Here is a 21,218-nt window from a genome sequence, read left to right as displayed (position 1 = left end):
ATAACAAATAAAAATAATTAATAATAATGAATACTATCAAAACAATAAACAATATAATGAAATATATATTGATAATACTTATTAGCAAATTATTAGCGGAGTATAGAGATTTACTGTTCCATTAGATGGGGTAGGAATTATATTCTCCGTGTACACATACTAATTTTTCTTGCAAATATAGGCCTTAATCTACATAATTAAAAACCCAGAGGCATGGTCATAAACTAAATGAATGGCATGTGTTTAGTTCATGTGGAAGCCTTGGAAAGTTGTTGATGTCTTTGGACTAAAATCCTGGTTCTGCTTTCAAATCCATAGCAAAGCTTCTCATCTCTTAAGGTCAGGACTCATTATACTGTACTTCTAAATTTCATCACTCCTGATAAAATCCCTTACAAGTCACAGTAAATTCCTGCTAATCCCTGCACAAAGCTACAAAGCTACCGCAGAAAGGAAAAGTGAGTGGCAGCAGTGACCTATTGCTGCCTTTTTACTCCCTCCTGAGGCAGCAGGATGCTCTGAAGCATCCTTTATCTGTGGGAGACACACACCCCTTCTCTGGTGCATGTGTATAGTTTGCCTGGGTTTGCCTGTGTCTCTATGGGGGATTCCCCACACACTCAGTATATAAACATAAATGTTGGTGAGATACATGAATAACAGTTTTAAGCTGCTAGGTAAAGTATGGCAATTACCATATTTGGTCAGATGTAGACTGTGAGAAGGTTTGAACTCATCCATTTTTTGATGGGAGAAGTCCTTCCTTAGTGACTGGCTGACTTAGGACAAAAGCAGCCTTTCTAGCACGCTTTGGAATGAGCATTCTGCATTGTAAGTTTGCTTAATTAACACCTTATTTCTGAGTAAAGCACAGTCAGTGAGTACAATTTTTCAAGTTTGAGCCACTCTCTCTCATGCATTCAGTCTTAGTGTTGACAGCAAAAGTGCAGGTGAAATACCAAGCACCCATTACTGTGCTGGTTTTACTGTCATCGCTAAAACATTTATTTTCCACGTTCTTGAGAAACTATTTGCCTTTGGGTTTGACCATATTAGTCAGGAGCTTTATCAAACAATAACTGTCATCTTCCAGCTAATTTATTTGTCAGAAGCTTCAAGGTTCATGCTGTTAAGTGTATGATATATGAATAGTGTCCACATATTTCCTAGAAACAAGTTTTACATGCTTCTGGATAGGCAGGTATGTGTTTGGTTAAAATGTGAATGGAATTGCCCGGAAGCCAGAACAGAACAATGTTCTGGTTTGTGGTGTGACTGGGGGGAGTCTGGTCCCAAAGAAGATCAAAAGATGCTTAGCTTTCAGGGCACAAATGTGGGCTTCTCAGACTTACTGTCTTAACTGGATTCTTGATGAGTTAAATATATGTATTTTTAAAAGGGTATCACACCCAGTCACAGAACTAAATCTAAATTTCTTCAAGAAGGGCAATCCTGTCTTCGGAAGTTCATCCTGTCTTAGATTTCGTGTATATATGTGTGGGCTTACAGCATGTTTGAAACAAACAAACAAACAAAATGCATGTTAGTTGGGGGGTGGAAGGGTTAGAAAGGGAGAAGATTCTTAAATAAACAAGTTAATTTGATATGCGTATCCAAAGATGCTGGATTTTATTTCAATGTCCACCTTGGCTACTGGTACTTCTGTTTGTTTATTTACTTATTTTTCAATTAGTTGGCTTGCAACAGAAAAGAGATGCAGACGAGCTGCAAAGAAAAAAAAATCTCAGATATGATTAACATACTTAGCAAAGTAACAAGTGTAGCTTTACATGTACATGTTACATGTTGCTGTTTGTGTTGCTCATGGAATAAAGCAGGAGTTGATGGAACTTCCCTCTAGAGCCAGCATGAGCTTGCATTAATATGCACCTCTATTTGCTGCTCTGGTATTATTTTTCCTAAGTCCTCATCTGTGAACATGGTTAATTACCTTGAGTATTAAGAAAGTGGTATAGAAAATGACTGTTGTTCTGTTGCCTGATACATGTAGTGGCTGTGGATTAAGATAATCCAATTAAATGTAACAATGATTCAGAGTCAAAAGATAGTTTACTTAGTGAGTTGACTTCAAGTATTTAAGTAGATGAAGTTTGATGCTTGTAATAACCTGCCTAATGATAATACACGGAGATAATTTGGGCTTCTAAAAACTTGTTGAGAAGTTCTTTATTTCACAGGAGGTTTAGCAGGATGGAACAGCATAAAAGTAAGGAGCAATATTGATGGCTATCCCTCTTACTAAGCTTCCTAAACAAAGGTGTCACTCATCATGGCTAGGCTTTGCGAACGAAGATTTGGGAAGGGCTCTACCCACATTTGCTGCAAGCGCACTGGTGGCTAAAGAGGCCAATGCGAGATAGACAAGTCCAGTTGCAAAAGGCACAGCAGAAAGACTCCTTGAATGGTATCGGCAAGACACGATTCTTTCTGCATTGTCTTTTTTCCTCGAAAGTGATCCTGTGTGTGTTCTCAAAGGAGGGAGCAGCGTTAAAGATAGTGTGTCTCCAGACCTCCCAATTGGAGGCCAGAGTAGACCAGTGATGAAGATCAATATGGCCAAGGCCATATTGATGTTGTTTCAGGGAGTCCTTGTATCTCCTCTTTGGGGCTCCTCTCTTGTGGCAGCCAGTGGCAAGTTCACCATAAAGCAGGATCTTAGGGTGGCGGTGACCCTTCATCCTTCAGACGTGTCCTGCCCAACGCAGCTGTGTTCTCAGCAACATGGCCTCAATACTTGTGACTGCTGCTTATTCTAGAACAGACATATTAGTCACATAATCTGACTTGGCCACACTGATCCTCATGAAGTAAGATGATCATTTTAAGGAACTTGGGGGGACATCCTAAACGTTCCAAAATCTGCCACAGACCTTTTCTGCTCACAGTATTGAAAGCCTTGGTAAGATCAACAGAGTCCTTTGTTCTGTTCACTACACTTCTCTTGCAGTTGTCTGAGAACAATTACCATGTCTGTGGTGCTCCTGTTGGCTCTGAAACCACATTGGCTTTCAGGTAGAAGTTCTTCTGCTATAGTGGGTATTAGTCTGTTCAAAAGTATTCTTGCCAGGATTTTGCCAGCAATGGAGAGCAGAGTAATACCATGGTAATTTGAACAGTCTGATTTATCTCCTTTCTTCTTATACAAGGTGATGATGTCTGCACCACATAGGTCTGATGGTAGTTCACCTAGTTCCCAACAGTGCACCACAAACTCGTGAAATTTAGCATGGAGTTTAGCATGGAAATTTAGCTTGGCCCCCATGTTTCCAGATTTCAGGTGGAATTCCATCAACCCCAGCTGCCTTGCCAGTTTTCACCTGCTGTATGGCCTTAAGAGTTTCTCCCAAAGTAGGGGCAATATTCAATTCATTCTTCACCGGTTGCTGTGTAATGTACTGAATTGCTGAGTCTTGAACTACAGCGCGGTGTGGCACGGCCGCCATCCGAGCATGGCGTGCAAAAGGTGTCACTAATACACATGTATATATCTTACACTGTTATTTAAAATAATATGTAATAGTATTTAATCTGTATTGCTAAGCCAACACTCCGGTTCCTAACTCAGTTTCTGTAAAAAAAAGAACAAAAGCCAAGTATCACTTTTAATAACATTGATCATTGCTCATCAGTTAAAATAGTACTGAAGAATCTTGGAAGTTTGTTCAGGGACAGAGGTGAGCTATGTGTTTAGCACTAACATGTGCCACCTGTGAAAACCTTTATTTTCAGATAAGTAACTCTGCGGACTCAAAATTTTTGACAGTTGGTTTAAAGTGGATACAAAGTCTTTCAAAACAAGCTTGCTAAACATTATTAAGAAATGGAGCTGGATGGTTTAAGGAGCGTCTGCTGAGATTTGTCAGTTGGGTAAAATGGAGTGTGTATGTTCATGCATCTCTAAATGCGCTAAAGGACTAACTATAAGCTTAGGGACTTTTTACATGTAGTCCCTTAATGAGCTGGGTTTGCAGATTTTAAATTTTATTTTCTTAGTGCGTTTTTTTTTCAGTCTTTTGGGTTGGTTTTTTTTTCTGCTTTCCAGATATTGTACATGCATATCCTGTAGGGTTAATTCTCCATTGTAGCACTTGCCACCTCTGGAAATCAGGCCCAGACAGTCTTCAAATTATTTAGTAAAACTATATTTGTTTTATTTTATAAATAACTATTTTTATTTTGTATAACAGTGTAAGTAGGGCTTACTACATTTTTATTCACCACAGTAAGGAAAGTTTTCTCTATCATCATACCTGTCTCTCTTTGGTAATCTAACTGAATTAGAAGAATTTATAAAAGTGACAGATGCTGAACTCCAAAGAGAGGTGACCAAGAGGGATTATTGTATGCTGGTAGCAATCATGGGCCATCTCCTGGCTATGAAAGAGAGGCAGACAACTGCTGACAAACTCTTTGAACCTTTAAAAGAGATGGCTGCACTACTAGAAAGCTGTGGACAGAAGATGACAGGTGACATTTGTACCCCGTTGGAGGTACTGTAGCAAAAATAATATTTCATATTTACCTATGTGTATATGATCCTATAATAGCAGTATTTATTCTCAGGGATGTAAATAATTCCATTCTCCTTGTTTCTTCTCAACTGCCAGCAATAAAACCAGCTAGTTTTTCTTTTGTTTTTTAAAAACTTGTTTTATGTGAATGATGGAAAATCAGTTCAAAAAGAGATGCTACATTTTGTTCTGATGAGGTCCACGGTTATTTTTTGGTATTTTCTTTTCTTAATAATGACCAAATCATGTTCACATTGATAAGCATCCCTCCAGAATCTGAACCATATAGGAGGAACTCCAGTGAGTGTATTTCCTATGTTGCTTTCCCATCCATAACACAGTTATCAGTAGTTTGTGACTCTGATCATATATAAATACAAAAGGTAGGATTTGATCATTGTCATGTGGTGCTGTCTTACAGACATTCTTGGTCACTTGTTTCTCTATATATTCTGTCCCACACCCATTCCAGTTATAATTATTTTGACTGCCAAGCAAAATTTTAGGGAATTACATTAATTAAGCAAAACTCAGTGATAAGAATAGGTGGGAAAGCACTACAGCTGTAGTGGTTTCTACTGACACTAAAAGAGCTTTTTAAGCTATGGCTTCCAGAGTAGCACCTACATATGAGAGACCCTTATTTGGTCTGTTTTGGGAGATGCACTACACCGTAAATACTGTTAAATAGAATTGGGTAGAATCAATTGGATAGCAATTAAACTTATGTTTTTCATCAAATAATCTAATTAGTCAAAATTATAACTCCTCCCCAGTTTCAGTGAGCTTCCTGTCCACAGTGGAATTTCTATTTCTGAGTTGATCTGGTCTAGTATTTTTTAGTAGGATTTTTGACATGTTCGTTAAACTGGTTTTTTACTTAATCTGAAGTGATTTGAATTCCAGCTTCTCTTTCTTGTATTTTTTATATGAACAAAATCCACCTGTCAAGGTATTTTTTTCATCCTGTTGGAATTTGTTTCACATGGCTTACTGAATGTTTTTTCTAGACATCCTGGGGAGAATGAGAAAGGTATTTCCAGGTCATCTTTATATACTTGAAAATGTGTTAAAGCAGAAGGAGTAGAGCTCTCTGTTTTACTGTCTGAAAGATAATTTAAATGAAGTTTTATGTGATTATGCATAAAATAACTACGTTCATCAAGTTCAAGTAGTTTATAATTACCGATGATCCATAAAATCAATTCTTTTAAAGTTGACAAAGGTTCTAGTACAAGCTATGGCATAGAGTATACTTGTGGTTAAATAATTTATCCACTGTAATTTCTTATTCATAAGCAAGTATCGCAGTATCCTTACTGTTAATATACAGATTTTACTGATGTATTTCTGTCGTGTGGTATTTTTTGCTTTAAGAAAATGTTACTCTGTTAAATAGGAATTACCTGAAGAATTGAATATCCTTAGGAAGAGAGCTGTGTCGGCCAAGTACAAACTAACTCCTCTTCAGGCATCTGATGTTGCAGTTAATCAGAAGAAAATGCACTTTACTTGATGTACACTGAATTGCGGGATCAGTCTTTTTTGTCTCATTTTTTTTAAATAAGAACATGTTTAGTGACAAGTGTCATTACCTGTGCTTTATCGAGGAAGCAGATGGAATTCAGAGAAAGATTTAAAATGGAAGTTCCCTTTGAGTTTGATGTAGAAAATCCATATGCTCATCTCAATACTGTGATGAGTAATCTCAGAAAAACATATTTGCTTGTAATTTTTCGGTATGATATTTAATGATATTTCAATGTACACATTAAAATATTTGTGGTTTGTGTGGGGTTTTTGGGGGGGATAGCAGGGGTTTGGGGAGTTGTTTGTTTTGGAGGGTTTTTTCGGTTTACTGTTTTATGGTGTTTTTTTGTTTGTTGGTTGGTTGGTTTGGGGATTTTTTTCAAGAAGCTGGTATAATTCTAATGCCACCAAATTCGGGTTTCTTGTTTCTCTTCTCATATTGCATATGCTTCCTAAAACTTTAAAAAGTCAGAATACTTTCTCATGTTCCTTCCTAAAGTCGACTATTTAGTGGATCTTTTTTAAAACATCATGAAGGGACTTTGTAAACATTTATACAACTTTAAGAAGTGGTTTAATAAGTGCAGAGATTTATTACAAGAGTATAAATTAACTGCTTTCTATGCAGTTTTTCTTTTATGCTTCAAATACAAAGTCCTTTTTATGCTTTTGGGAGCTTTCAGGGGCAATGCAAATACAGCTTTTTATAACCTCTCTGCAATAATTCTCCCAGCTTTTCTTATTGAATCATATATACAGGATCTATAGATTTCACTGACAGGTTTACCTAAGCTCAACGTACTCTACAACTGTATTTTGAGTGCTCTTTTCCTCTTCGAGGCAAATCAAGAGCTTGAGATACTGGAAAGAGAAATGTTACTAATGGAGGAATCTACCTGCAAAACTATTTGAAGTAACTATTCCAGGCTACAAGCACATGAAACCATGTTGAAAAGTGCAGTCTCTCAAGAAAGTTTGGGATATTCACGTTGACATTAATAGAAGATTTTCGTGTTGATATTAATATTTTTCTTTAAATTATTTACAAATTTAGAATATATTTTAATGTTATACTTTTAATTTGATCTTAGAAGTGTTACAGTTTTGATTAAAAAAACAAGTTTAAAATGCAGAAGATTTTAATATTCCTTTTGTTTTTGAAATAATAGTTGCTATGTTTTAGGATATCCAGAGTAAAAGTATCTGTTCTCAAGTCAATCAATTTCAAGATATTCCCAAAACAAAACAAACTTCGTATTTTCATTTAGAGATTTCTTAATACCAATAGCTTGCTTGCCTAATTAAAACAACTGAGTAAAAATTCAGAAATCCAGAAAATTGCACTTCAGAACTGAGGACTGTACATTGAAAAGCCCTACAAAGTTAGAAGCAGGAGTCCAGAAAATTCAGTGTACAGAACTGTATGGGAAATCAGTCTATAAAGTTCTGTTTCCCTCAACAAATTGCTTTTCATAGACAAGGTTAAAAATATAATATCAGATACTGAGGAAAGCGTGAAACTGGTAAAATACTTGGCCTTTGGGTTGAATTTTCAGAAGATGGATTATTATATGTGCTTTCTAGGTAGTGATGGTATAGGTTTGGAAAAAAATTAAGGTCCAAGAGCTATTGCTGTGTGATGGGCTTTTCCCTGCATCAGTTTATCTGTTATGTACCAGAAGCTCTTCTTTACCAAATGTTGTTGATGCTGTTATCTGTACTTTCTGTTTCAGAGCAGCATTGATGATTGGACTAAAACCCAGTGGAGAGAGATTAATGTGGAACAGATGGATGTGCAGCTCAGAAGGTTTGCCAAGGCAGGTTCTATAGCTGTCTATTTCAGCAATTTATCTGTCTCAGTGCCACCCCTTTCTCATTCTTCCCACCCACTTTGATGTTGCAATGAACTTATTACTCATGTCCAAAACTGAATTTTCTGGAACATGCTTTGTTTTGGGGGTTTTCGTCTAAAACTTTGTTCTTCTGTATGAGTTTCCACTTCCTGTGGAGGTACATGATAAAACCACGCTGTCACTTCTCTGAGCTGAGGTAGTGCGTGAAAGAATAAAGGGGTTGGGGGTTTATGACAGACTTCACCTGTTGACAGTCATTTTTAGAGACAGATGGAATTTGCAGAGGTTTATCTGCTCGGCTCACAGACATAGCTCTAGAGTCTTGGGAGCTGCAGGAAAGGTACTCATTTTTAAAGGGAGGACACTTTCTTTGCTTTAAGTATTTGCAATGCTTTGTTGACAGCAGCCCTGCAGAAGACAATTCTCATGGGACAAGGGAAGTATGAAGCAAAAATAACAACAAAGGCCCCCCAGACTATTTGCAGGACACTAGAGGAATAACTGTGGTTCACAGACAGTATAGTAGTTGAGTATAAAGTCTTGAACCTAATGGGTATAAAATTTCTTCTTTACACATTTGTTTCATTCAGGAATAAATAAGCTTAATTGCATGCCCAATTATTAGTGCTTTAAGAGAAAAATCAGACTTCATGGTAGATGTCTTGGCTTTTATTGCTTCAGAATTGTGGACTCTGCCTAGCCAGTTCTGATACTGGGGGTTGTCATGCTGTGATAGGTGTGGTAAAGGCAAAGAGAGGATTGAGATAACTGCATTCTCCTTCTGCTTTTGCATCATTCCCTGTGGCACATATGCCAGGTCTTGGAACACAAAAGATGCTGTTCACTGCCTGTGAGCTGATCACTTATGTCATGTTCATCATGCTCCAGTGGGTATATGAGTCTCCCTTACTCCTCTGAGCAGTGGTTTCAAATGTATTAATTTATGTATAAATTTATCTGCAGCTAAATAATTAATAAGAAAACTATACTTAAATTATGAGGGCTATGTTAAACTAAAAGGCTCTGATCCAACTGGAATAATAAAATCACTATGTAAATATGGTGTTAATACAGTTCCATTACTTTAAACTACATACTGGAAAGTATATTTCTGGTCTTTGACTTACCTACCACATAAACCGATAAGCCAAATAAAATCTTCCTTAGTCTTGTGCTAACTACAACTTTCACACATATCTGCATGTGCTTTCTTTTTCTAGGCCCTTTTTAGGCACTGGAAGGTGCTATAAGGTGTCCTTGGAGCCTTCTCTTGTCCAGCCTGAGCAACCCCAACTCTCTCAGCCCTCTGATCATCTTCATGGCTCTTCTCTGGACTCATTCCAACAAGTGCACATCATTCTTATGTTGGGGGCACCAGAGCAGGACACATAATTCCAGGAAGAGTCTCACAAGAGCAGAGGAGAGGTGGAGAATCACTTCTCGACCTGCTGGCCACTCTGCTTTTGATGCAGTCCAGGACATGGTGCAAAGAATGAGTTCACAGGGAGACTGTTGACCTGACAGCAGATAGAAAAGAAAAAAAGAAAAAAATTAGGGGTGCCAGAAGGGAAGCAATGTATACATTTAACCCAATTGTTGATCATGTAGCTGGAACACCAAAGAAGGTTCTATGAACCAAAAAAAAAAAAAAGTTGTTTCAGTTTCTCAAAAAGAATCCCAGTTGTTTTAGTTCCTAAGCTATAACATGCATCAGCTGTTGGTTTTCAAAATTCGAATAAATTTTTTTTAATCATTTTGAGAAAAAAATTTGAAGACTGATTTCCAAATGTTTTAATTTTTTTCATTTTTAAAATAAAAAGAACTATAAAGCTGAAAGCACAAGAGAGTGAGTGTAACATAATGTTTCTATTCTATTTCCATATACCAGTAATTTATCACATACAGTTTTAATAAAAGAACATTTAAAATTATTTTAAATGCAGAAAGCTCCTAAACAGGATTAGCACAGAAATTTTGTGATATTTTTTTTTAGCAAAAATAATGAGGAAAGGATTGACTGTTATCTTTTCAAACCATAGATAAAAAGTTTAGGTTTTTTTTTTAATTGCTATCTTACAAAGTAGTAACAAAATACAGCAAATACCCCCATCACTCCCCAAGGTTTCTAGTCTGCAAATACTGTGTCTGTAGCTTACATCAAATTCAATGCAGCTGTGGAGACAAACTTGCCTTTTAGTGTTAAGATGTACAATATATCACAGTACAGGGCAAAACAAAAAACCCCCACAGTAACAGCATCAGGAAATATTTCACCTAGGCCTATTAACTTCACATTTTTGGTGCAAATCTGAAAGTATATCCAATATCTAGAGTGCATATAATTTATTTTGTTGTGTTTTTTAGTTAGATACCATTTGAACATGTCGTTATACACTTATGTCTGACTTTTCTTGATCGTGGACTTATTTTGCTCTCTGCTGTCTCTTTGCTGTACAGGTCAGGCTTTTAGTATGGGAAGATACTACCTTGTCCAACCTTCTGAGACTCCAGCTTCAGAAAAGTAGAAAATGAAGTCCAAAGTGTAGTTGTCAATGCTGTGCAAGAGTTGAGTACTGAAAAAGAGAGAGATGCACATTTTTTTCTTCTATTTTTTTGCAGAATAGTATGTAACAAACTATTTGTCTGATTAGGTTTTTTTCAAAGCAGTTAATGATAGAAGTGAATATTTTCATATGACTTACCTAGGGATCAAAATTCACAGCCTAGAGAAATGAACTTCTTGTCTGGTGTAGTTTACCATCACTGTGAATTAAATATAATTTAATTAAAGGTACTAATTTGAAATGTGATATATATAGAGAGACACGGATGTTATTATTACTCTTCTTATTCCCAGATTTTGGCAAACATGGACAGCCATTGAATTTTTTTATGAAGAGCATCAGAGGAAATAAAATCCTTTATTGAAGTCAGATGAACAGCTGCTTGAAACTTCAGATAACGATCAAGTAAGGATTTAATTAATAGCAATACCATTAGTGTATCAATATTACTCATTCCCTTCTTTATACTTTTATTTAAAACTTTTTTCCTGAATCATTATTGCAGAGAGTTATATTTTCTTCAGGTGTTAGTAGTGAGAATTTACATGTATGCTATGTAACTTCATGTGTTAAAAAAAAAATTGCTGTTTCCATGTAGGAGTTAAACAAAATCACAGCTTTCTAAGATTGTATTTTCTTCTATTTTTTTTAATCCTTTAATAATATGCTGTGCATTTTCATTGTTTAAAGATATATTATGTTGTGATATACAATAGCAGTTATCGGAGAATTTGTTAGGCTCTTGCTAGCTCTAGTTCCTCTGTTTGATAAATTATTTTGATTAGTACAGTTTTTTCTATTTTTTTTTTATTTTTCTAGTTTCAGTTGCAAATAATTCTGAAAAGTAAATATGTGGTATATATTTCACTGAAGAAGTGAAAGGTTGGCAAAATAAACATGGCAGATTCTGTCGTTTTCGTTTGGATGGAAGTTCAACTCACATGGTCTTTTCTGGAAAGTATTTTCACTGGCTCTGAAAACATCAGAAGCTAGCTGCCTTGAAGATGCAAACAAATTTGATGAGATCAACAGAGACTTCAAAGTTAGTAGAGTTATTAGTTTCTATTAATTTATATCTTGCATTTGAATTCTTTAGAATATTTCCTAAATAATACCATATTGACTGTTAATTTGAGTATTTCTTTCATAGACTTGTTTCTAACCCACTGAATTAACATTATTATGAGAGTCTCAGGCTTACTTGGGAGAATATCAGAAGTTGATTTTGCATTTTTATTATTAAAATCAAAGCAATTATTTGCCTTATTTTCCTTTTGCATGGACTGGCAGTTGCTGGTGACATGATTTGAGACAAAGTTCTGGAGGTCATTCCTTCACATATCTTTAATATCTTCTCTTATTTACTCATTGTTAGTTTTTTCACCTCTTGGAATCACATAGAGATATAATACTTCTGAGCTGCAGAAATCTCTTCTGCTGAACTCCATGTCATTTAGGACAGTGATGATTAAAATACAAGTTTATGGTCTGTTATTTAATGTTGGCAAAGTAAAGCACAGGAATCAACGTTAACATTTGAACTTGACACAAAACATTGTGCCTTAAGTGTTCATTCTGACCAAAAAAAGTCACTGAACCCTTCAATAGTAAAGATTTTGCATTGTCAATATACCTGTAATTCAATCCACATATGCCAGGGAAAGTTCTCATCATGGGCAATTCTGAAAAGCTAATATATTATAATGTTCTATAGGGAAGCTCTATGTTTGAAATTTTAAATATATTTCTAGTCGCTTAAATCTGCAGTTTAAAAATGTGGATAGCAGCATGTCTTAGCATGTAAAAGTATATTTATTCACTTCTTGTGTCAATACAAACACGTATTCATACATCAAAGATAAAATATGCATCTTGAAAAAAGTGGCTCCTTTGCACTCACATTCAACTGGTTCTTTTCTGCTGCTTTCTTTGTTGTTTTGTTTTGTTGGGTTTGGGGTTTTTTTTGTTTGTCTGCACCTAACTGCCCTGTTGAGTAGGAACTTTTTTTCTTGTCCCTTACTTCCTGAGGCTGGACTCTTTGGAAGGTCAAAGAGGATTTTGCCCCTAGCCACACTTACCTTTTTAGGAACTTTTCTGGCAAAATTCCCTTCTCTTGGGTTCCTTGGTCTTAATTATTACAAGATGATGTTCCCTTTCATTTTCTGGAAAGGAAACATATAAGGTTTGCCACCTTCTCTGGTCCTTACAGCTGTGTTCATTGTTATAACTTTAAATTAAGAGTGGGTTGTGTTGTTCTGTTATACTGTTTGGTCTGATTTTTACCTTAACTGGGAGGGAATTTTTGGCTTATTTTTTTAGGATGATAAAAGGCATGTATGGTTAAAATCTCTGTCATATTTTCAGACTTTCTCTTTGTGAAAAAGCTTTGTCTGCATACGAAGAAACCAAGCATGTCTTTTCCTTGCTTCTATTTTGTTTTTTCAGCAGACTTGCTGGACATCCTTTCAAAAGGAACACAACCAAAACAGGTGAGCCTCTTTGTGTATGAATGTACTTCATTTTGTCTACAGAAAGACAAGTTGTCCAGCTAACTGCATGAGGTGACAGTATCATAGAACTGCACCTTTGTTACTGAGCATTAATTTACTTTGCAAACAGGAACACTTTGCCTAAGGAAGGTAGTAAACATTTTTTCTCCCAGCTAGGACAAGTAGAAGGTATTCAGCAAAGAGAAATGAGAGACATGTTACAGGTCCTGGGCTGTCTTTGCTGAAAATTTAACCAGTGAAAGTTGCATTTATTAGGATTTTTGGATTGTAGGTTTGTAGGAATTAGAAATGGAAAAGGTCAGTGAGATCATCAAATCTATTCTCCTTCTAGCACAGATTGATCAAATTTCAGGCATACTATGTGTAGTGATGATAAGTAAGACTGAAAGATCTATGGTATCTGTTAGGCTGTTGACTATTGTACGAGGAATGTTTTTGTAACTGTCCTTCTGTGTTCCTCCTGTGAACAATAATCTGCTGGGTTTTGTGACGCTTTGAGAACAATTTATATAAAAGCACAGGCACTTTGATGTATTTCAGGAGCTTCATACTATGTTATCTACATGCCAGGTGATACTTCTGGCCTCAGTTACTATCCAGCCACAGCCATCAATTGTCAATGCTACAGTTTTTAGTGTGCCTCAGGCTAAGCCTTTTTTTGAAGGGCTGTGACATACAACAGAAGAACTGATACTTTCCAAGAGGATGAAGACTTGTGAGGCTTGAACACGGAGCCTTTTCAAACATGATGGTAGACTCTCATAGATTCTTCATGTAACTAAATCTCAGTGATTTTTTTCACCCACATATAAGAGCAACCAAACAAACCTTCTGTTCTAGTTGTCAGGAATAGAGTATGCTGGTGTATAGACAGTGATCTTCAAAGTCCACAGTCTTTGGGGAGATATCTAGTTACACAAGTCATTTCGACCTCAATAGGTAATTTGTGATATAAGCACTAGCCATAATTAATAACAATTTCAAGACTTCTCGGTTTTATATTGAGATATCTTTGTCCTTCAGACTGTTCTGACAACTGAAAGTCAGAAGAGTAGTGCGATTAACTCCATTCACTGATTTATCTGTGACCATTTTGCTCCAGCTTTTCCCATAAAAACCTTTTGTGTAGTAATCATACAACACTCAGATAGTCATCCAGTTTAACAGAAGTATGCATTAGTGTCATTGACACAAACCTAAGGTAAATGGCTTCCTTATACATCTGCTATTTTTGGGTGTGGGTAACCCATCATCTTACCATACTTTTTGGCAGAGTTGCTGATCATAAATTTCAAGAGAATACAGAGGAATCTATAAATGCTGTCCTTGGGCACAGAAAAGGAGTATATTCTGTTTCATGACAAATGTGGAGCCAGTATGTTGAATTATGTGAAACCTCCTTCATGGATTTTGCCCTCTTTGGGATGCTACTTTTAAAAATGTAAATTTTGAAAAAATAATGATAAATAAACAAATAATAATAAAACCAGAACATTTTGTTACCCAAAGCTGTGTGATTTACTAAAAATTTAATACAGTGTCTATCTGCCTCCTGTACATAAGGTGTTTTTTAAAAGAAGTGTAGAGAGCTTACTGTTTTGATGCAATGAGAAAGAAAAAAAGGTACTAAAAGTCACAGAACTGATCGAGATTATGGTTAAATGTTGCATTTCTCATACTTCCTGTCTTCTGTCCTTTTTATTTCATCTTTTTTTATATAGTTTCACATCCCCTCCTATCTTATCCTTTAGCACACACCTCTCCAGACCTCCAGTGCTCTCACACGTCCCCTATCATCTGAACAGGGTTTCAGCTGGTTTTGAGCCTTATATTTGCTGATTGGCCAGCCAGTATTTGTGCTAACTGTGTAGTGGTAGGTCAGAGAGAACAGATCAGCAACTTCTGAGACAATAACTTATTGTTCTCAGAACAGTACTGAATGCATAAGCATTCACATTGCATAAAATCAATGTTGCTTGTGGTTCTAATGATTGATTGTCTCAGCAGGGAGGCCTCAGACTGAATGGACAAATATATGCAGCTTGCCTCTTAGAGATAGTTTCTCCAAGACACAGCTACATTTGAGTACATAGAGACATAGGAAAGACTGTATTGTCTGGGCTTACTCTGTGTCTGTGAACACAAAAACTTCAGACTTTCATATTTGGAGCTCTAAGACATTATGTCTGGGTGTTCCAGTCAAGTGGATATGTAAAACAAAGCAACGTCTATCATCTCATCTAAATCCTAATGCAAAGGCAATAACAGAGAAAACGGAGGGGAAAAGTCCGCTTTTGTTTCAAGTTAGTAAAAACTTTAATGTAAAGAAAATCCTTTGTAAAGATTAATGAGATTAGCTTCCTTTATTTTTAGTATCATATGTACCATTTATGCATGCTTGGTTTTTTTGCTTCAAAGGTAGAGTCTTGGTTGCAACGCCTTGAGGAAACTGCACACAAACTGGTACGTCTCTGCATCATGGAGGCAATACTGGCCTAGGAAGAGAAGCAGAGAGAACAGTAAGTTTTTTACTACCCAGCCCAGACTGAACTCACTGCTTCATAAATCTGTTAGGTTTCAGATGTAGAAGTGGCATTTGGTAGGGTGGACAAGGGCTTAGCATCAGCCCCCAAGGATTGCCACAAGAAGCAGGAATGGATATCTTCTTTTTGTTTAATTCAGAGAAAATAAGTACAGTGCCAAAATGGTCCCGTAAAACGATATGAGTGGCATATTGGATAATTTTAATACCATAGTAAATAAACTGCTATTAGCACCTACTGGAAAAAGAAACATAGCTTTTACTTCCATTTTTGCTACCTCGCGGTTATTTTTATCACATTTTAATTAATTATCCCACATCTTTGCAGTATTATTCCAAAATGAGATGAAAGGTAAGCAAAGATACTGCCCAACATCAACCATTATACTGTACTAAGAACAGAGTATGCAGCCAGTATGCATACAAATATTAAGCCCATATATTTGTGTAAAGAAGCCAAAGTTGTTGGGTTTATTTTTGTCAAACCAACCAGTTTACTTCTAAGATTAGTTTTAGTCCCATTTCATAAGGGTACCTTCTGCCATTTGATTTTTACATTGCTTTTGTTTAACTCCAACTTCTCCTGAATGTTTCTGTCCTGCTGTGAGTACGCTTTCTCTTTGCAAAAACTTTCAGTAGTTTTGGTTTTGCTTTTCAACATAGAATATCTGCTGAAGGGAAATGCAAAATAAGAAAGAGACTTTAAAAGGGTGATGGATATCTGACAGAGGTGTCTAAAATTTCCCTGTAATAGCAAAGATACTACATCTTTCTACTGAAGTTAGTTATATTTTCCTCCTTAGAATTACATGCAGTAGCTGTGTATGGATTTTTTTCTCTTATTAATATGAAACCTGAATAATTCCATAGTCACTTCCCGCTATGTAATCCTGTATAGTAATTTATGTCATGTTTTGTGATCATCTCCTTATTGCATTGCCTATTTTTAAAATGTAAGTCACTGATCTTTCCTAAAAGCTATTTTTAGTGTGCCAATAAATGTTCTCATGCAATTAGTACAATTTTTGCAGAGTCTGATGCATATCTCTATGAAGATTATAACCACAGAATTTACAATTCAACTTCATGCACATCGTCTTATCCATCCATTCCTCCTACCTTGCCTAACTGACCATTTGCAGTAATTTTGCTCACCTGGATTGTCATTGTTTTAGGGGTGGTTCAAATGTCTGTTTTAACCAGGATTTCTTCTGGCATCTCAGGTTTAATACCAGCAAATTTGTACATACAAGCCAGTTTTTGTGGTGATCTAGTTCATGATGTAGGCAGAACTAATTTCTGGTAGCAATAATGGTAGATGTTTCTGAGGTCCATCTGAGGTTTTAGATGGTTATCTAAATCCTTCAGGTCACTTGGAGAAATGCTCTTATTACCATGCTCCTTTGAGAACTTTCCTTGGATGATCATCAAAAAATCATGGCCATTTGCACTGTAGACATTCATGCCAGAGATGTATTAGCAAGCCTTTGAGCTCAGAAGGTGTGTATCTGAATCATCTATATTTTCCATGCACAGTTTATTCTGCCTTCGGTAATTCACACTGTGTTTTTCTCTCCTTTTAGAGGCACACATGCATCTCTAGAGCAAGTCACTCCTCTCCTATGGTGACTCTTTATAGAGTGCATACAGTTGAAACTTTCAATGTTTATTTAAACCAAAGTACTCACTCTATGTGTAACTTTGTTCAGGTAAACCTAAGGTGGCTGGCATATGCTGTTGGTTTGAATGAACAAAACGTTTCACTGGATGGGAATTGAAATAGGAAAGAATTCTCATTTTCCTTCTAACCTCCTGAACTTCAGAAATAAAATGGTTTTCTAAGACAGCATTAAGATAAGAAGAAACAAGGCTTGAGGAGTAAAATGAAACTCATTCTGGTCAAAGTAATGTCTGCTACCAGGCAAAGACTGCATTTTTTTGTAAGGAGAGATCTTGACTTAGTAAGTGACAATGTGTACTGCTGTAATAGCTCTATTAAAATGATCTCTTATTACACTTGCATCTATATAAAAGCACAAATGCCTCAGGGTGCATCTAATCCTTTATGGTTGGTTGTAGTAGTTATTGGTCCTAAGTGGCTAGGAATGTGTGACAGCATTCTGATGGATGGCATTTCTTCCATCTGAATAGCTCCTACCTGGCATCATGACTCTACAATGGCTTTTTAGGTCACCGGTTTCAGAGCTTTTGCTTGGTTGTCATAGCTACGCCACAGATGGGATGATGTCCAGAAACACTGTTTTGCCAACATTAGCAATGCTCAGTTTCAGTACATTTTTAAGTACTTGGGAAATACCCCTTGGCTAGTCATTACACCTTTGACTGACAGGTAATGACTGCTACTTACAACAGTCTGCCTTACCTGTTTCTGTGAATAAGAAGTTAAATGTTTCTTAGAAGTTCAGTGTTCTTTCCTAACTCATATGTATATGGTTATTAAGACACAATATCTTTGAGCATGTGTGTGCATGTAGGTATGCATACTTATGTAATGGTATGATTTTAATGGCCGTTACATTTAAAATTACTGAAATATTCTTTGCATATGTATGTATTCAGTGTCTAGTCTGAAGGGGAATATGAGTGGATCTTTACCAAGGTTAATCAGGACTTTTCAGCAATTTTTTTTTGTTTGTGTATTAAAGTCCAAACCACTTTGTTAGTTTTTTTCACACCACACACAATGAATTTATTTTTTTTTTTCTGGAAATGTTTCTACTCCAGTATAGAATTTCTTGTTAAAATAAATGGTCCAAAAAGATGCACCCAGACACCCTGACTGGCTTAGTGCTTACGACCTGCAGTTGGGGGGGCCAATTCTGGGGCTTAAGTCTTTGAAATAGGCAAAGCAGCAACTACAGTCTCCTGTTTCCTGTCCTATGTGACCACTGATAAGATGCTCCTTCTTGCTAAAAAATGCTGATGTGTTTAGTTTTCTAAAATAAGCATTTTCCAAGTAGTATCACACTGTGATTTTGCATGAACATGGAAGAGGTACATTTGTGGCTTAGGACATTAAATTTTAATGAGAAAGTCTTGGAATAAATCACCCATGAAACATAAGGTTTGAAAAAAAAAACAAACACCCTCCTGATATTACAGAAGTTCATTGCAATGCAAACAATCACTTTTCTTATGTTAAGGTGTTACATTACTCTAACTCAAACTCTCGACCTGAAAGTGAGTGGTTCTCCTGAAGAACCAGCTGACATAGGTAAGACAGAGACCACTGAAGATTTAGGCTGTGCCCTTGGTATGATGGTGTACATCTTCAACTGTTCAGAATACATGGATGACAAGGTGAGATGTTCTGCTAAGCAGTATGGAGATTGGTGTTTAGCGTTTTTTCATGGGAATTACGCTGGAAACTGTTGCTTTTAAGAAAAAGATGTTAAACCTTCACTTCTGATTTTATTCTATAGAGAATATCTGTTGAGATTTGGTCCAGACAAGAGCTTGGGGGTGCTTTGATGACTTCAGTGGCGCCTTGGTAGTTCAGTCAGTGGTGGTAGTACAATTAAAGACTATCCATGATACAATTAGGAACAAGAAAAAGGAGTATTTCAGCATTGCATCTTTATTGTCCTTTGCAGGCTATAAATGCTGAACCTGTAATATCTTTTTCCAGAGTTCCTCTGAAACCCTTTGTAAATGAGGAAGTAGATGGAAACAGTAAATCCCCTGTCTGATATACTACCTTAAAATCAATTTATCTTCAAAATGTAGCAACAAATGTCAGTGAAATCCTGGTCCTGCAGGATTCCAATTGAAGCTTTGCTATTGAAATTCTGGCCCTGTTCAAGTCCCACCATGTGAAATCATGGCGTCATATGGGTGAGAAGTTTGACAGGATTTAACTTGGCAAGAAATCTCAGTGCTTCCAGGGTTTTCCAGCACTTTTGAGACATGCCTTGAGTTTCCACTGTCCCATCTTCTTCTTCTTCTACTTTCTTTACTCAGTGCTGTCTCCTGACCTTTTCAAACCCACCACATCCCTACTGGTCTCATTTATTCTGGGTGTTTCTTCCTATAGGCATGCTTCAGCAATATGCACTCCTTGTGACTCTAGCAGTCTGGTCTTTTCCTTCCATATTCAGTGCTGGCCAGAGGAGCCACAGATTACTAAAATCTGGTGGCTTCCAGGGAAATACCTCTGTGTGATAAGCTCTAGTAAACTGTCCCTTTCTATAAGTATTATCTTTCTTTTAACACTTTTTTGGTGTTGCCTTTCGTTTAACAGATTTGTATTTCTTGGTGAAAATATTACGTTGAAGTCCACAGTTGGAATATTATTACCATGATCCCCAGATGTGCAGGTCAGACAGAACTACCTGAAAACCTCATAGCTCTGTTCAGGCAGGTAGTGCTATTGTGTGATTTTATGGTATACTAATATCTCAAGTCCACATTTAGAGTACATATCCCACCTAGTGTTCCTAGCCCTGGTTTGCAATGAAGTGCAACTTCTTTTTGCTACAGAATTGCTGTTAAAAAAAGATCAGTATTCATGTTGTGCCTGCCTCCACACCATAATGACAAGGGAAATTAGATGTCTACCTTGCTGTTTTGTTTTGTTGTGTTTTTTTTTTTTAAATCTATATCAAATTTTAAAGGTACCTGTGCACACATAGGAGGTACCTAAACATTTGCAAGAATATTCACTGTTTTGTGGTGAATAGGAATCCTCACAGCTCAGTTAACCTAGTAAAATCACCATTTGAAAACTGTCTAGCTATCACATTCTTGGTTGGGTGTAGGCATGAAAGTATTCATAGATGTTTCGAAACTACCAGCTGAAAATAAAGCTTCATACCCTCACCTAGGAAGATATTGAGTGTGTGATTGTTGAGAGGCTGTGAAAAGTGCAGTGCACATCAAAAACAGTCATATACTTTTAGGCACTGTGGGACAGCCCATTATCTTTTTCTTAAAGTCTGTATTTATGCTTTGTATCTTACCACTAATATTTTGAGGAAGAAAGTTTCGAATTTAAAAGATCTGAATATATTTTACATGCTCTGGTCAGTGAGTTTATATCCAAATGATGTTTCTGAGAATGAATTAATTCCACAAACAATTGCTCCAGCCTGATGGGCAGTAAAATTGCCAATTTCTTTCAACAGACTTTTCGAGCTGTCCTTTGAACTACATGGTGCAGGACTTGCTTAAAAAGGAGTCGTCCCTCACGTGCTTGTGCAAAAGTTGTCACCTGACTCTTGCATTGACACTTTCGCTGATTTTATCAAGACTTGAGAAAGAAATCATTCTGTAATTTCATTTCTTAACATATTGAACTTCGGTGAGGCAAGCTGCGAGGCATTGTCAGGCTGTCTGGGGAGGCACAAGTATGCACATGCTATCTGCACAGTAAAGGTCTTGGATTTGTGAAAGATAGGTTAGAACCAGGCATCACTGTTGCTTTTGTGAGCAAGTTCAAATACGGGTAGTATTTTCTTCTGTATTAAAAGTACGTCCAGATCTTGGTGTGTTTTGTTTTTTCTGCTTTAACCATGGAATTCCTGATACCACAGACCTACATGCTTTCACTGCAGAAAGACACAAAGTCTGCTAAACTTAGAAAGCTGTTTGCTCAGGCACATCTCATCCTCTTGCCAGCCAAACATCCTTCTTCAGTTGGCAGGACTGGGGAGCAGCAGCAGCAATTA

At 36.6% G+C, this 21,218-nt stretch overlaps 1 protein-coding gene across 1 annotated transcript in view; it reads left to right on the top strand.

Annotated features, from left to right (window-relative positions):
• The first annotated feature begins 10,757 nt into the window (after positions 1-10,757).
• DNAH11 (dynein axonemal heavy chain 11) overlaps positions 10,758-21,218 on the top strand; it is a 102,773-nt gene continuing 92,312 nt past the window's right edge. Inside the window, exons 1-5 of the mRNA XM_064675385.1 lie at positions 10,758-10,884; positions 12,925-12,968; positions 15,408-15,508; positions 16,900-17,031; positions 18,696-18,852. The gene's annotated coding sequence lies outside the window, so the exon portion shown is untranslated. The remainder of the gene's footprint in view (positions 10,885-12,924; positions 12,969-15,407; positions 15,509-16,899; positions 17,032-18,695; positions 18,853-21,218) is intronic.

This window comes from Pseudopipra pipra, chromosome 1 (genome assembly GCF_036250125.1).
Source record: "Pseudopipra pipra isolate bDixPip1 chromosome 1, bDixPip1.hap1, whole genome shotgun sequence".
In the NCBI taxonomy this organism is placed as follows: Eukaryota; Metazoa; Chordata; class Aves; order Passeriformes; family Pipridae; genus Pseudopipra; species Pseudopipra pipra.
This window is presented reverse-complemented; position numbering and strand designations above follow the sequence as displayed.